The sequence below is a fragment of the Alosa pseudoharengus genome, unplaced genomic scaffold (assembly GCF_046254945.1).
Source record: "Alosa pseudoharengus isolate Yale_2024_CS ecotype anadromous, Long Island Sound unplaced genomic scaffold, YU_APseudo_1.1 YU_APseudo_1.1_scf_10, whole genome shotgun sequence".
NCBI lineage: Eukaryota > Metazoa > Chordata > Actinopteri > Clupeiformes > Clupeidae > Alosa > Alosa pseudoharengus.
In genome coordinates this window covers 28,228,060-28,243,107 of record NW_027468565.1, presented here as the reverse complement: position 1 = coordinate 28,243,107, position 15,048 = coordinate 28,228,060, and the positions used below count along the sequence as shown (strand labels likewise).

General features: G+C 42.1%; 1 long non-coding RNA gene across 1 annotated transcript; it reads left to right on the top strand.

Moving 5' to 3' along the window:
- Window positions 1–2,028: 2,028 nt before the first annotated feature.
- On the top strand, window positions 2,029–4,404 carry LOC143140629 (uncharacterized). The gene is made up of 3 exons (XR_012990671.1): window positions 2,029–2,123; window positions 2,743–2,855; window positions 3,458–4,404. It is a non-coding gene; the product is annotated as an uncharacterized LOC143140629 (long non-coding RNA).
- Window positions 4,405–15,048: the final 10,644 nt, after the last annotated feature.

The following is a 15,048-nucleotide window of genomic DNA, read 5'->3' as shown; positions in this document are numbered from 1 at the left end:
AATTGTGAATTTCCAGAGCGTGTTACAACACACTCAGCAATAAGACTCCTACAGCAAAGATGGCAACATTTCCGGAAAGGTACTGGCTTGATGAAATTCATTCTGGACTCTCTATATATCTGTATAATTCATAATACCCCACCCAGTTTCTAATAATATTAATACAAGGCAGCCTACTCACAGACCCCTCTCAGTGTGGTCACACAAAGAGCAGTGCAGTGATCACACTAATTTCTGGATCTGAGGCAGTGGTGCATCCTCCCTGTGTTTTCGTGTAAAAGCGGAGAGCATCTGAGGGCACTGCTCAGCACTGCGTCTCCTGCCTGGAGAAAAAGGGAAGGCAGTGAAATGTGCAAAGAATTTCTCCCCTCAGAGATTAACTCCACAGGGCACTTTGATCTCCTCGAGCCTCTCTGCACAATTTCCACCTTGTGTAAACCTGTCTCCTCATCACACAAATAATAATAATAATAATAAAAACACCAGGATGCTGCAAAGACAGCAAGATTTTTGGGAGGGTGACAGCATCCTCGGTGAAGCCATCATTATTTTTTAATGTTTGACAACTGCAAGCATGTTTCCAGAAAAGAAGAGACTGTTTCAAAGTGAATGTTTGCATCAATAATTTAGAACAGTGGCCCTGAAAGCCACAACGGTTCAGGTCGACCACTAACCTTTAATATTCATCCTACATCTTTGCTGATCACCAGGGGAAACGCTCCAAAAATTAATGTTTTCTGCCATACTGTCACTTTTTAATTTCAGATATATATAGGAGAGGTGTCAAATTCCTAGTGTTATAGGGGATATGCCAATCAACAACCAAGTCTATTACTGTAACCATCAAAAATAAAATCACCAATAACCAACTGACTGACTTCAGCCATTACCCAAGGACATATTTAGTAGCCACAGCATTTGCAATTTTGCCACTTGATGACAGAAGCTAGCCTGACGAGCCAGACCCACATTAAAATGTAGGGTCTGGGCACTCACCGTTCGCAGTGCTCAGTCCGAGGGGCGGGATAATCGGTTGTCTTTCAAATTCCCTCTGCACGCAATAGGACAGCGCTATGAGTCATGTGTTTCCCACCAGCGGAGCTAGTTGGCTAGTAGTTGGCTTTTTTTTTTCTTTTTCTTTTTTTCTTTTTTCTTTTTCGCATGCACAAATTTCCGTCAAGGATTCCCGGGACACTGAAAGACCGGGGTACACGAAACTTGGTGGGCATGTAACCCCACAATGATAGCATGGAACCATCGTTTTTCGTTTTGATCTGTAGCCCCCCCGCTGGACTAGACCCCCGAAAGGAGGGTAGGGCAGACACAGTTTTCTGTGAATATCTCGAGAACCGTAGGGTTTAGGAGGACCATTTTTTTTTTGTATGTTGATCTCAAGGGACCATGTCAATCCATTCCATAACCACTCATTTCATGTATAGCGCCACCTAGTTAAACACAAAAAAGTAAAAATGAGGTGTTGTAATCGCAGGTATCTGTGACCTAACATAGTCAAAACTGCACGAAATTGGAAGTGTAGGATCATTATGACACCCTCTGTATGCACGCCAAGTTTTGTGGAATTCCGTTCATGGGGGCCACACAATAAATTCATTTATGTTACTATCAAGCGGCAACATTCTAATTTGAACAATGAAGCCTACCCGGAAATGCGAAAAATTGCAATACATCGAAAATCCGCTAGGGGCAGGTCCCAAAAGGGAGTAAATGTCTATAGACCCCCATGTTAAAATGTCCGTTTTCACAGCAGAAATTCATGCTTTTACAGGTTGGTCCCATGGACTTTTATTGTATTTGTTGGTAGTTCCCGAGTGCCTGACAACTGTGAGGGGGGTGAATTTTTTTCTAACTCGTTAGTTTAGATCGCATTTAGATATTAAATGTATGAATAATTAAGGGCGTGGTCAACTTGATTGACGGCTGGTGTCGAGGCAGCAGACGACGTCACTAGCTGTGGAGGAAACTCCGAAATTATGTCTTGGTTGTGATCCTACACACCACATTCTTTCTGAAAATGTTTATTCAAATATCAGACATAAAATGGGTTGCTATTAACTGAAGCCTACTAACCGACACTTTAAGAAGACTTCGCTCCAGTTTTTCAGGTAAGTGACATTCCACTACTATTTCACGTAGATGTTAGCATTATAGCATCCATGTTAGTGGGCAGCTATAGGCTACGTTAGCGTCAAATCATTTCAAATAAGTTTATGTCGAAAATGATGACCGAATGAATGGCTGAAGCACACACATACATTTAGTTAACTTGAATAAAGTTAACGTTAGTGAAAACCGATTGTGCTCCCGTTGTGAGTTAGTTTAACGTTTGCCATACTAGCCAGGTGTTTGAATCAGACAGCTGTAAAGTTAAGCACATTAACGTTAGTTCACAAACATACTGGTAACAAAGCATGTGTTCTCGTCCAAAAACCTTTTGTAAATACTCTATGTGTGAATGCTTAGTCCGTTGTCAATTTATATAGTCTTTGGGTTGTCACATTTAAGATAGAAAAGCGTTCGTTCACATGATAACTTCAGCCGAAGCATTAGATAGTGGAGATAAAATTGTGAACCACTGACTATACGTTGAACATGGAGCTGATAACGAGCGATAACGTTAGCTAGTCACCATAACTGTTAGTTATAACTGACGTCTGAAACTCTTATTGATGCCGTTTATTTGTTAAACACAAATTTGAAACAACACTTCTTGTCTATGCAAAGTTTCCCTGTAGGCGATCCAGACAGGCTGGGTGCTGGAGAGGGCTCTGGACTCCTAACTTCACTTCTCGTCTGTGCTGTCGACTCAGAAGCATCACTTCAGTACTGATTCCGTGGTACTTTGACATTTTTCATACATTTAAATGGAGCAACCTACTGGATTCAATAGGCCTAGCTGTCTATTCCAGACATGGTTAGCATACTGAACAAACATGAATGCATTTCAGACATTTAGAGTGGCCTTTTATTGTGAGCAGACTGGGGCACATCTGTGCAATAATTATCATGACCTCTTTTGATAAGTCACACATGGAAAGTAGCCTTTAAATCAGCAGGGTTTTGTTGGATACAGATTGGATAATTAAAGAATATGGCATCAGTGACTGGCTATTGTTTGACTGGACCTTGGCCTAACTGTTAATAACTACCTCAATGGGGTATAGATATGAGCTTACACTGTTCCACTGAAAACATTAAAATACAAGAAATGGTTGTTCTACAGAACTTTGAATACACCAAATTTGGTTTTGCTTATGGCCTGCATAAACAGGACATGTGCAAATAGTTGAATACGCCTGTCCTGTCCCCATTCAGCTAAGTGTTCTGTGAGTTTGTTCTTTATACATACTGGGAGTATTTTTTTAGCTTCATTTGTGAGCACTTGTTCATAGTTTGCAGTAAGTTCAAGGATGTGACATACCAATATTTCTGTTTTCAGATCTGGAACATTTTGAAATCCTACCAGATGGGGCACAAGTCATTGAGCAGTGGCAGCTTCTGACTTCAAAGACTTTGTTCACCAGCAGACCCCTTGATTACCTTTATTTACAGCATTTGCATCTGTCAGTCTTTAAAGTGATCTAATATGTATTGACTATGTACTAGCTTAGAACATATTAGTTTTTGTTATTTTAGTTTCACAAATTCAGTGCTCAAGATATACAAGTAAAAAATCACCTTTACTTCTGCATCTGGGTCTTCAATTCAACCTACTGACTGAAGCTGACAGATTTGTATAAATGTTTTTGAGAGCACAGGCAAATTGGTTTGATAGATACTTTATTGATCTCCAAGGGGAAATTCAAGGTCTCAGTAGCATACAGACATCACACACAACATGCACTTACAGCAGAAATGGTAAATATAAGTATAAACATATAACAAACCTCCACTGTACAATAGACAGTTGAAGATAAGAAAAACTAACTAAACTAAATACTGGCATGAGTTTTAATGTAATTCACAGTTCAGAAAAGTTCCATAAACATTTCCAAGTTCAAGTTCAGTGCCATCAACAGTAAGTTTGCTTTCTGATATTTAAAGAACAGAAATGGGTTTGGCATAAGTAAAGGGTAGGTGTAACATTCATCAATAGACATAAAGTGAAATGTACTGTATAGTCTCAATGGGTTCAATATCACCACGCCCCAGCCAAACCACTTCACCTGGACCTCTAGTCCCAGGTTAAGAGCCCATGGACCTCCTTGCCGCCATCTCCCCATGGTGAACTGCCAAAACAGAAAGGTAAACATTTTATTAGTCATACCTACTTATAAGATAATACAATAATGCAAACCAACACCACTTGTTGTAATCAACAAAAGTACAGTTGTTGTACAATGCTGTAGTACTACCGGTATTGTGCGATTTGAAATGGGTCTTCAGTGACAAAGTACACTAATATTGGCAATGTTATGCCAAACACCGGACACTGTAACTGGATTTAACGTTTTGATAGCCTGACAAGGGGAAATGAGGCAAGCTAACCGAACATGAACGCTGGATCGTGAAATGGCCACCGATCAGACATTTCAATGTCATCTTAGACCAAACTACCACTGACAACTTTAGAGCAATATAGCGATTTCAAAACGTGATATTAAGAGTTAATCAAAAATAATTAATGATGTACAAGTTAACTAATACCCTACGATTTTGTTATCAATTCACACCATACGTTGACAGAATACAGCGAGCTGGCTGATGTTATCGTAAATTAATTAAAGGGGTGGTTCAGGATTTTGGACATAAGACCTCATTTCCAAGTAAGCAAGTGTGATATTTATCAGTGGAGACCGTTTTCAACACGTTTCATCCAGTCCTTCTAATTGCAGAGTTCGCAGGTGCTAGGCTAGCGCAAGTCAACGGTATGTGCTAGCCTGCCACTAAAGACAGTCTTACCCACTCTAAACTACACCTGAGGCAAATTCCAGACAATCGATGTAAATGTCTGTGTTGATAGAATAGTGTAAGAAATACAACTACCCTTGCATCGCGTTGCAATAGTTATACTTTGGTCCCTGAAGTTGTTAGTAGTCATTTTGCAACTCGGCGGACTGCTATTACCAAGGCTACTACTAGGTATCCCCATTGGAGTGCGCTTTATTGTTTACTTTTCGGCGCAGTACTACTAACCGGAGAAGTATAATTCCGCCGCTGCTAAGAAACTAGTCCATCAAAATGTAATGCGATCGTTGAAATGCAAGGATAGAATAACGTTAGAAATAACACTATCAATGCAGACATTTACATCGATAGTCTGGCGTTATAATTTGTTTGCCTCGGGTGTACTTTGGAGTGGGTAAGACTGTTTTTAGTGGCAGGCTAGCACATACCGTTGACTTGCGCTAGCCTAGCACCTGCGAACTCTGCAATTAGAAGGACTGAATGAAACGTGTTGAAAACGGTCTCCACTGATAAATATCACACTTGCTTACTTGGAAATGAGGTCCTATGTCCAAAATCCTGAACCACCCCTTTAACGTTACAATGATGGCTGCCACTGAGGATATGAGATGGATAATGTTAATTACAAAACAATAAAGGCAAAGATACATTTTTGTCAGTATGAGTTGCTGAACCTGTAAACTGCTAAGTTACTCTACCTGAGTTGGTGAACCTGTAACGCTAAATTACTACGTAACTTCAGCAAGGGAGGGATAGCTAACGTTAGTTTATTTTACCTAGAAGCTAGAATCTGCAAACTCAACTCTTCATTCTCAACTTTTCAACCGTTCACTCGAATATAACCTTTCAGCATACAACATTAAAAAGTCTGAACATGGCATTAAGAAACATACATGAACTTCACGTTAGCAGATCAAACTTACCAGCAATGTTACAGCAACATCTGTGCCAGTCCATCTTGTAGGCCTAACGTTAGCTGAGGCTGCTCGGCTGACGACGAGGCGGGTTCACCGGCTTGCTCAGTCTCATACAAAGCCCCGCCCCTTTACCCATATATGGATTGGCCAGAGTGTGGGCGGGGTTAGGATTTCCCAAGATTTCCCAAGATGGCGCCGCCCATACCCCCCATAAACGGCTTCATAACCATTCTTCAGAAATCTATGGGTGACGTCACAGACGCTTTGTCCATATTTTTTACAGTCTATCAAGTGACAAAATCTATGACTAAAGTTTAGCTGACGATATAACATCCTACTCCACTGTGACGTATAAGTCCTTTTCGCTCCCTACGTTGATGTAGGCTATTCCCATAGACTGTAAAAAATATGGACAAAGCGTCTGTGACCGTAGGGCCTACGAGGTCCACCTTTTTTATGTATGTTGGTCTTAAGGGGGCATGTCAACCCATCCCATCACCACTTATTTAATGTATAGCGCCACCTAATTAAAAATTAAAAAGCAAAAAATTAGGTGTTTTCATCACAATATCTCTGGCTGACAAGGTCAAAACTACACGAAATTAAAAGTGTAGGATCATTATGACACCCTCTGAATGCATGCCAAGTTTCGTGGACTTTCATTCATGGGGGGCCATACAAAAATATTAATTTATGTGTACATTTAGTGACCGTACGCCAACAGAGTTTTCTGTGAATATCTTGAGAACCGTAGGGCCTAATATGACCAATTTTTTGCGTATGTTTGCCTCCAGGGGTCATGTTAACCCATTCCATATGCACATATGGTAAACAGATATTCACACACACACATACATTAATCATACGTATGACACATACACACACAGTAGACATATGTATGCATGCACATGCACATGCACACACACAGGCACACCCACAAGCACATGCACACACGCACACACGCACACACACACACACACACACATAAACACATACACGCACACATGCACACAATTCAAGAATTTCTCAGAATTATGAACAGGCAAGATGGGGGTGGGGTTGTATAAAATGTATTTACATGTGAAATCTATGAACTAATCATGTTTTGGTTAGTATTTGGTTAAGAAACCTCCTTGGAAGAGTAGGTTCCTGCTGGAAGTGGTGTTGGTGGCTGGCCAGTAGGTGACACTCTTCCCTGTGGCCAAAAGCCACCAAACAAATATCAATCCCAATGTCCTATTGCAGTGAAAGGGACATTGCACTGTAGATGTTTCCCTTTGCATGAATGTTAAATTGAGGTCCTGACTCACCATGGTTGTTAAAGATCCCATGGCACTTATCGCAAAAAGTAGTTCCCTGATTTGCTTTATTTATGTACACATACATAAAGACACACACACATAAACATACACACACACACAGACACGTAAACACACACACACACTACACATGCACACACACACATACATGCACACACACGACACGCACAAACACGCACACAAACACATAAACACACATGCACCCATACAAACACACCTACATACACAAACACAAGCACACACACACACACACACACACACACAAAACACATATACACAAAAACATCCACACACTCTGCACACACTCAATTACAAACACACAAAAAAGGAACATAGTAGGAAATCAACACAATTTGACAAGCGTGACTTATTTTTGTGATGTGCTGGACTGGACTGTGCTGGACTGGGCGGCGGTCATATTTTGTACCGCTCTGCGGTACATCTAGTTATTATGACCGCCGCGCAGCGAAGCGGCGGTCATATAGGTTTAGTCAGATTTTTTTTTTTTTTTTTCTTTTTTTTTTCGCATGTCCAAATTTCTGTCAATGATTCCCGGGACACTGAAAGACCGGGGTAGACGAAACTTGGTGGGCATGTAACCCCATATGGATAGCATGGAACCATCGTTTTTCGTTTTGATCTGTAGCCCCCCCGCTGGACTGCACCCCCCGAAAGGAGGGTAGGGCAGACACAGTTTTCTGTGAATATCTCGAGAACCGTAAGGTTTAGGAGGACCATTTTTTTTTTGTATGTTGATCTCAAGGGGCCATGTCAACCCATTCCATAACCACTCATTTCATGTATAGCGCCACCTAGTTAAACACAAAAAAGTAAAAATGAGGTGTTGTAATCGCAGGTATCTGTGACCTAACATAGTCAAAACTGCACGAAATTGGAAGTGTAGGATCATTATGACACCTTCTGAATGCACGCCAAGTTTCGTGGAATTCTGTTCATGGGGGGCCACACAATAAATTAATTTATGTTACTATACACCAACTGGCCTGTAGGTGGCCGGAGACAGTTTTCTGTGAATATCTCGAGAACCGTAGGGCCTAGGAGGTCCACCTTTTTTTTGTATGTTGATCTCAAGGGGCCATGTCAACCCATCCCATTACCACTTATTTCATGTATAGCGCCACCTAGTTAAAAATTAAAAAGCAAAAAATTAGGTGTTTTCATCACAATATCTCTGGCTGACATGGTCAAAACTGCACGAAATTGAAAGTGTAGGATCATTATGACACCCTCCGAATGCATGCCAAGTTTTGTGTACTTTCGTTCATGGGGGGCCTTACAATAAAACAATTTATGTGTACATTTAGTGACGTACACCAACAAGGATTCCCGGGACACTGAAAGACCGGGGTACACAAAACTTGGTGGGCATGTACCCCCACATGGATAGCATGGAACTGTCATTTTTCGTTTTGATCTGTAGCCCCCCCCGCTGGACTGGACCCCCCGAAAGGAGGGTAGGCCAGACACAGTTCTCTGTGAATATCTTGAGAACTGTAGGGCCTAGGATGACCATTTTTTCCGTATATTTGCCTCCAGGGGTCATGTTAACCCAGTTCATGTGCACACATGTGCACAAACAGATACACACACACACACACATTCACAGTAATCATGACACATACTCACACAGTAGACATATGTACGCTTCCATGCACAGGCACATACGCAGGCACGCACACACACACACACACACACACACACACACACACACACACACTCACACACACACACACACCCACACACATAACATAAACATAACACAAACAATCAAGAATTTCTCATAATTATGAACAGGCAAGATGGAGGTGGGGTTGTATAAAATTAATTTTACATGTGAAATCTATGAACTAATCATGTTTTGGTACTTGTTGTCTAGCAGATACCAGTGAGAATTGCGTGTGGATAATGCAATTTAGTGAGACAGTTAGAATCATATAGGCCTTTCAGCGTGATTTCTTTTTGTGGAAAAAATGTGCTGGACTGGGCGGCGGTCATATTTTGTACTGCTCTGCGGTACATCTAGTTTTTTCTTATTTTGTTTCGATCTTTGTTCTGAGCCCATTTCTCCATCACTGCTGATAATCAGTGGTTTCAGTATTTGGTCTACTGCAATTCATTTGTTTTGTTTTGCACGTTTGTAGTTGGCTTGTGTTATGCTAAGTGCTAATCACTAGCAGGAGGCCCTAGTGCTATATACATGTAGCTGCTGATAATCAGGGTTTAATGTTTCAACGTCCAGTCAACTGAAGTTAACATGCATGTTTGTTTGTTTGGTTAAGTATTAAGGCCAGTGATGTACAGATGATTGGCTTGGATTGGTCATTTACCATTCTGTGTGGATGGGTGGGGGCAGGTAGCCTAAGCCATACAGTATCTCTGAATATTCCCCGTCACTCCCTGATTAATGTGAATGTGTGACATCTTTGTTGTTTGTATAGCTTTTGCTATTTAGGTAATAAAATATTCCAAGATGGAACCACATCTTGCATTTCTTGGTGTAATGAACCTGAATGCCTTTTGAGGCAGAGATAACATTGAGAATGGAATTGACAGGGTGGTGTACTCAGATCTATGCATGGGTTAATAACAGTTCAGCCACTCACCACACCAAGATTCATTCTCTTGCTGGAAAGTAATGGCAGCAAGGTTCTCTGGAGAAGCCATGCGACTATTTATGTGTGTGCTGCTTTGTGAACATACACTTACCTTAATTGACTCAGTTAGATGAGCTCATTGTTGTGTTGTGTTGGTGTTCAACATATCACATTTTAAAGACAACTTCAATGTCTTTAAAGTTTAAATAAGTCAAATCAAATCAAAGGCAACTTCAGAATCAATTCAGTGTCAATACGTATGACAGTCCATCTTTTGCTATTTGTTGAGTGCAGTCAGTAGGCTACAGAACTATACTGTAGTAACATGCAATGTCTATTAAAAAGATACACTGTGTTGTACATTGCATGTATCTGTGTAATGAACCCCATTTATTTTGGACTAACAATGTCAATATTTCACAGAAATAATAATGTAAGGTCACAAGGAGGACATGCAGCATTTAATATGTTTAAATCATCATAACTCCTTTTAATGGTCCAGAACGATAATTTATTATCTCAATAAAATAGACACTGATGAGTGTATCAGTGGTAAAACCAATCGCAGACCAGTTCTCTCTCTCAGTTTCCATTGTCATTTCAAACACAGACAGGTGCAATACTTACTGGATCACATTGATATTTGATGCAGGGGCAGAAGAGCCAATATTGGCGCCGGGGTCTTGTGCGCCGGCATGCATGTATCCCACCATAAACAACACAGTCCCGGTGAAATGAATTCAAATTCCTCAAACCGCTGGCAGCGCAAACAAGGTTTACCCGTGATTTATGGTGGCAATCATTAGTAAAAGAGAGGAGGATGTGGTGGAACGAGCATCGGCGCTTGATGGAGTGTGCGCGGATATGGATGCCTGTGCAGGGTGCTATGCGCCGAGATTTTTATCAGCGTGAACAGAGCCCAGCGCTGTTCAGAGCATTAGAGCTGCCGGGATCACACAGCCATGATAAAGTCGGCAGGACATACAGTGCAGCGGGACGGACACGCAGATGTAAATCAAAGGCTCGGCTTGCCTGCCTTTGAAAATATACATGTGTGCACTATAGATACACATGAGACCATTGTCATCGCAATGTGGCAAATGTTAGGGCTTGCCACAGCAAATGAAGAGATACTGTATCTACAAAGGTGCGTTCTCTTGAATGAGTTACATCTATCATATAGTTATTAAAAAGGATTCTTTCCCCCCATGCTATGCAACCATAGTTTGATTTCTAATAAAAGTTAAAGGGGTTGAGCTGGAAGAAAAGGGTTGGCGCTATTAGAAAATGCTAGTCCCTTTATGCGAGGGCATGCTTGTTTTTTACCATTATGTTCTATTTTTTAATTCCTTTCCATACAGATAGCCATACAAAAGCAGGTGATTTATTAAGCCATGGCGAGCCATCCATGTGTGCTCAGGCCCTCCTCACTGAGGCGTATGTACACGGCCTCTTTGGTGATGGTGAAAAATGACATAGCAGAGAAACTATCTATTTGACTGGCCAAGCTTACAATGAACACTGGGTGGGTAAGCCCTGTCACCCTGAACAAGCTGTCAAAAGGTTCAAAGAGATACAGATTTCACATGTCAGGGGTTGAGGAGCACACACACAGACACACACACACACGCAGCGGAGGCGAAAGTGAAAGCCCACGGCGGGTCTTACCAGCCCACTGGCTTCTGCCAGCGATGCCTCCTCACTCTGTCGGACTCGTATGCCCCGAGTCTCCAGCGCCAAGCCTTTCTTTTCTCCGCCACTTTGTCTTTGAATAAATCTGTAATTGACAAAACAATGGCATGACATACACTAAAAACTCTCTCATAGGTTATTTATTTTTTTTAAGCATAAAGAAATGTAATGTCATGCTTTAAGTGGATGGTTATGGTGTATGAAACTGCATTGCGTGGGAACCTTAGTTGATATCTGAGTTATCAGCTCATACCTGTATACGCCTTTACCTTGTATAATCGGCACACATGAGTAGATTTCAATCTCATTTAGATGGTTTCAAATTTATGCAAATTGAGGGGTATGCTTACTGGACAATAACCAGTCTTGACATGCAATTCAAATCAATTATTGTCGCTTGGAGGTTGCCATTATTGTGTCACATAGCAACATGGTCTATGGGTTTCTTTTTGTGTGTGTTTTTTGTGATGTACACAGTCTCTTCACATTCAGTCAAAATGTTTTTAAATAGTATGTGAATATATTATGCATTAACATTTTCTGACTTCAGTCACCTTTTGCATGACTGAAATAATTGTGACTTGATCATGCAATGGGGATGAAGAACTAGTTTATCCGATCACATTTACCAGAGCATCTATATATTTCTGTCATCCATTAATCAAATAAGTGAAACATCTGCCACTCTGTTAACATCCTTGTATGCACATTATAACATGTCATATTTTACGTGTGCATAATTGTAGGAAATGCAAAATGTGCAATGCAAAATAGCTGACATGTATTTTTTTTGGCAAAAGACCCAATGTCGAACAAATTGGTCAAACTTCACAGAACAGCTGACTGCACTACCTGAAGCGGAAAAGCCATTTGAAGCGTTTGATTATGCGCTACTTATGTTTGTGGGGGGAGCAGAGATCAGAGAGCGCCTGTGCAACTTGCCGGCCATGTGGCGGCCTTTCCCGTAATTAGCAGCTGTGTCTGTGAGCTCAGGTGGGCGCACGGCCTGCCAGGCCACCCCGATAGCCCTCCTGTCGGCTGGCTCCGCGCCGACATGGCCGCGCCACGCCGGGCACCACTGACTGCACACTGCCCTATAACCAGCTATGAGGCAACTGGACGCTGCAGCCTCCAGCCTGGAGCCAGGGAATACAACTGAATGGGAAGTAAACAGCATAATTAGACCGCACATAAGCATTTCAACTATGCCATTACGAGCAGGCACGTGACCGCCATATTTAGCTGGAACTTCCCAGCAACATTAATTTCTCCTCGTGAGCTTTGGCTAAAAAAAGGGTTTCATATAAAGAGTGTATTCAGACAACATACTTGCCATGCACGTGGCAATCAGGGCACACATTATCTGTTCATGGAGTGGAGAGTATGTGTCTCATCCTCTGCCTTTACATGTGTCCAAACATGGAAATGGTGGCTGAGTGGCTAACTGAGTGCTGCCAGCAGGTCATGCCCAGTGGCTTCCATTGCTGTCTCTGCGTTACACTCGGTGCATTCTTATGATTTGGAACGTGTTGAAACGGACTAATAACAGCAGCAGCAGCAGCAGCAACCAAATCCCAAATGGAAATGTGTTCATTTGACAGAACTCATTCAAATTGATTGTGTGCTGTGTTGTCTGTGAGGCGATCCATTTCCTCTTCCGATGACGGACCTGATTGAAACGGAGCCCCTTATCCTTGGTGTCCTCGTCGTGTTCTCCTGTTCTGTAATCCCTCATAGCCCACTGCTATCTCTGCCTTCCCGAGATAAGAGGGAACATCTCTGGGCTCACCTGCCAATCTGCTTGTGCCGATTTATAACCTGTTCAAGCTTCAACAGAACTCGGACAGTTTGTGTGTTCGCAGGCTGAGGGTGTAGACTAGAGCAACTTTCTGCACTAGCTGGACAGTGATATTGATATTATTATGTGTGAGTGATGGTTGCCCAGGACCAAGAGGGGAAAACACTGCATGGTTTCTTCTATCTCAATTCGAGTTAGTTGGTGCACTGCACCAATTACTGTGGGCGATGAGATAAATAGATGTCTTAAGCATATATGACAGTTGCTTTCTTTCAGAGACACTTGTCAACAGTGGGAGTTACAGGCAGTGGCTCAATCTAAGGAGTCAACACAAAGAGACGTGGCATCACTTGCAGCTCGGGCTTTCAGAGGATACATGAGTAGGCAGTTAAAACTTTGCTAAGAGCCCCATATATCAACCACTATTAAGGAAGTTCTGAGATAGTGGGCAATAATCTCGGTCTCTCCCTCCGTATGCAAAGCCAGAGTCTATCACCCTTCAAAGCGGGAGGCTGAAGGGAATTAAGCAAACTAAACGGAGCCTGTTTATATGCAGGAGAGATTAACACACAAACACCAAACAGCTAGTCACAGTTAATACTGAGTAAATCTACACCCTGGCAATCTGAGGACAAAATCATAAACGAGCATGTCTCTCCCTCAGAACAGCAGCACAGGGGAGGGGAGAAATCAATGCAAAGTTTTAAAATATTGATCTGAAGAAGATATTATGTTTTTGATGCTGTGGTTATGTCTCAGGGATTGGCTCAGGAAGTCAATAGTGCTATTGCTTTGTGACAGAAAATGAATCAGAGACAGAGGGAGAGCCTGGTCTTAATTTCAGGGTAAATCAACCTGTTCCTGTGTCTCTCTAACATATTCCACCAGGATTAATGCTGGGGCCGGGGGAAAAGCCTTCACTTAAAATAAGGTGACAGGGAGAAGGAATGAACCTCACATGCATTCAGCAGGGATGGATGCTAAGCCGCAAGCCTCGCTCCCCTGTGTTCCCCCGCTGTGGCTAGTCCGTGGTTTGTAAATACTTTTAACCCCAGCTAAGTTTGACCGAGTGTGTCAATAGCATATGTTTATCTATGAAAAGCCTGGAAATGGTTTTTGAGGAGCATGCCAACCGCTGTAACATTCAATAAGTCATGGTTCAGGATTTATGTTGGACAGTCGCTCAAATTCAAACAGAGCTCACCCATGCATGAGTAGACTATTACACAGAGGCCTGGCAACTCTGTTTATAGAACTGAACGACATACATGGCTTCTGTTAAAACAACAGCAAAAAAAGGGGAAAAAAAGCAATCACTCGGGCAAACACAAATCAGACTAGTGGGTCTTTTTTTTTTCCTGATGAAACGTGCAACCTCATATGCACTTCACTTCAACAGGACTCATTATGGATTTCCAAAGACTTGACATGTGTGAAGTGGGAGGGCTGGAATTCCAGGGGTCCGCACTTGCTGTGTTGACTAATCTGCTTCACAGAATAACTCAATAAGGCTCTGTGGAATTGAGTCAATTCATTATGTTCAGTTCCTTAAGCAGCTCAGAACTTCTGCTCTTTGTCAATATGAGACAGAGCCACTCCTCTCCACCACCCCCCAGCCCCACCGCCACCACCACTCCGCCCACGATCAGCCTCTCCATCATTACGGTGGACATCTTTGTGTTAGCTATACCTCAGCCGGCGTTCATCCTGTGAGCTGCTCATAAATTCTGAGGAGGCGATATGTCCCCCGGCCCGAGCTTGGTATCACTCAATATCACTCA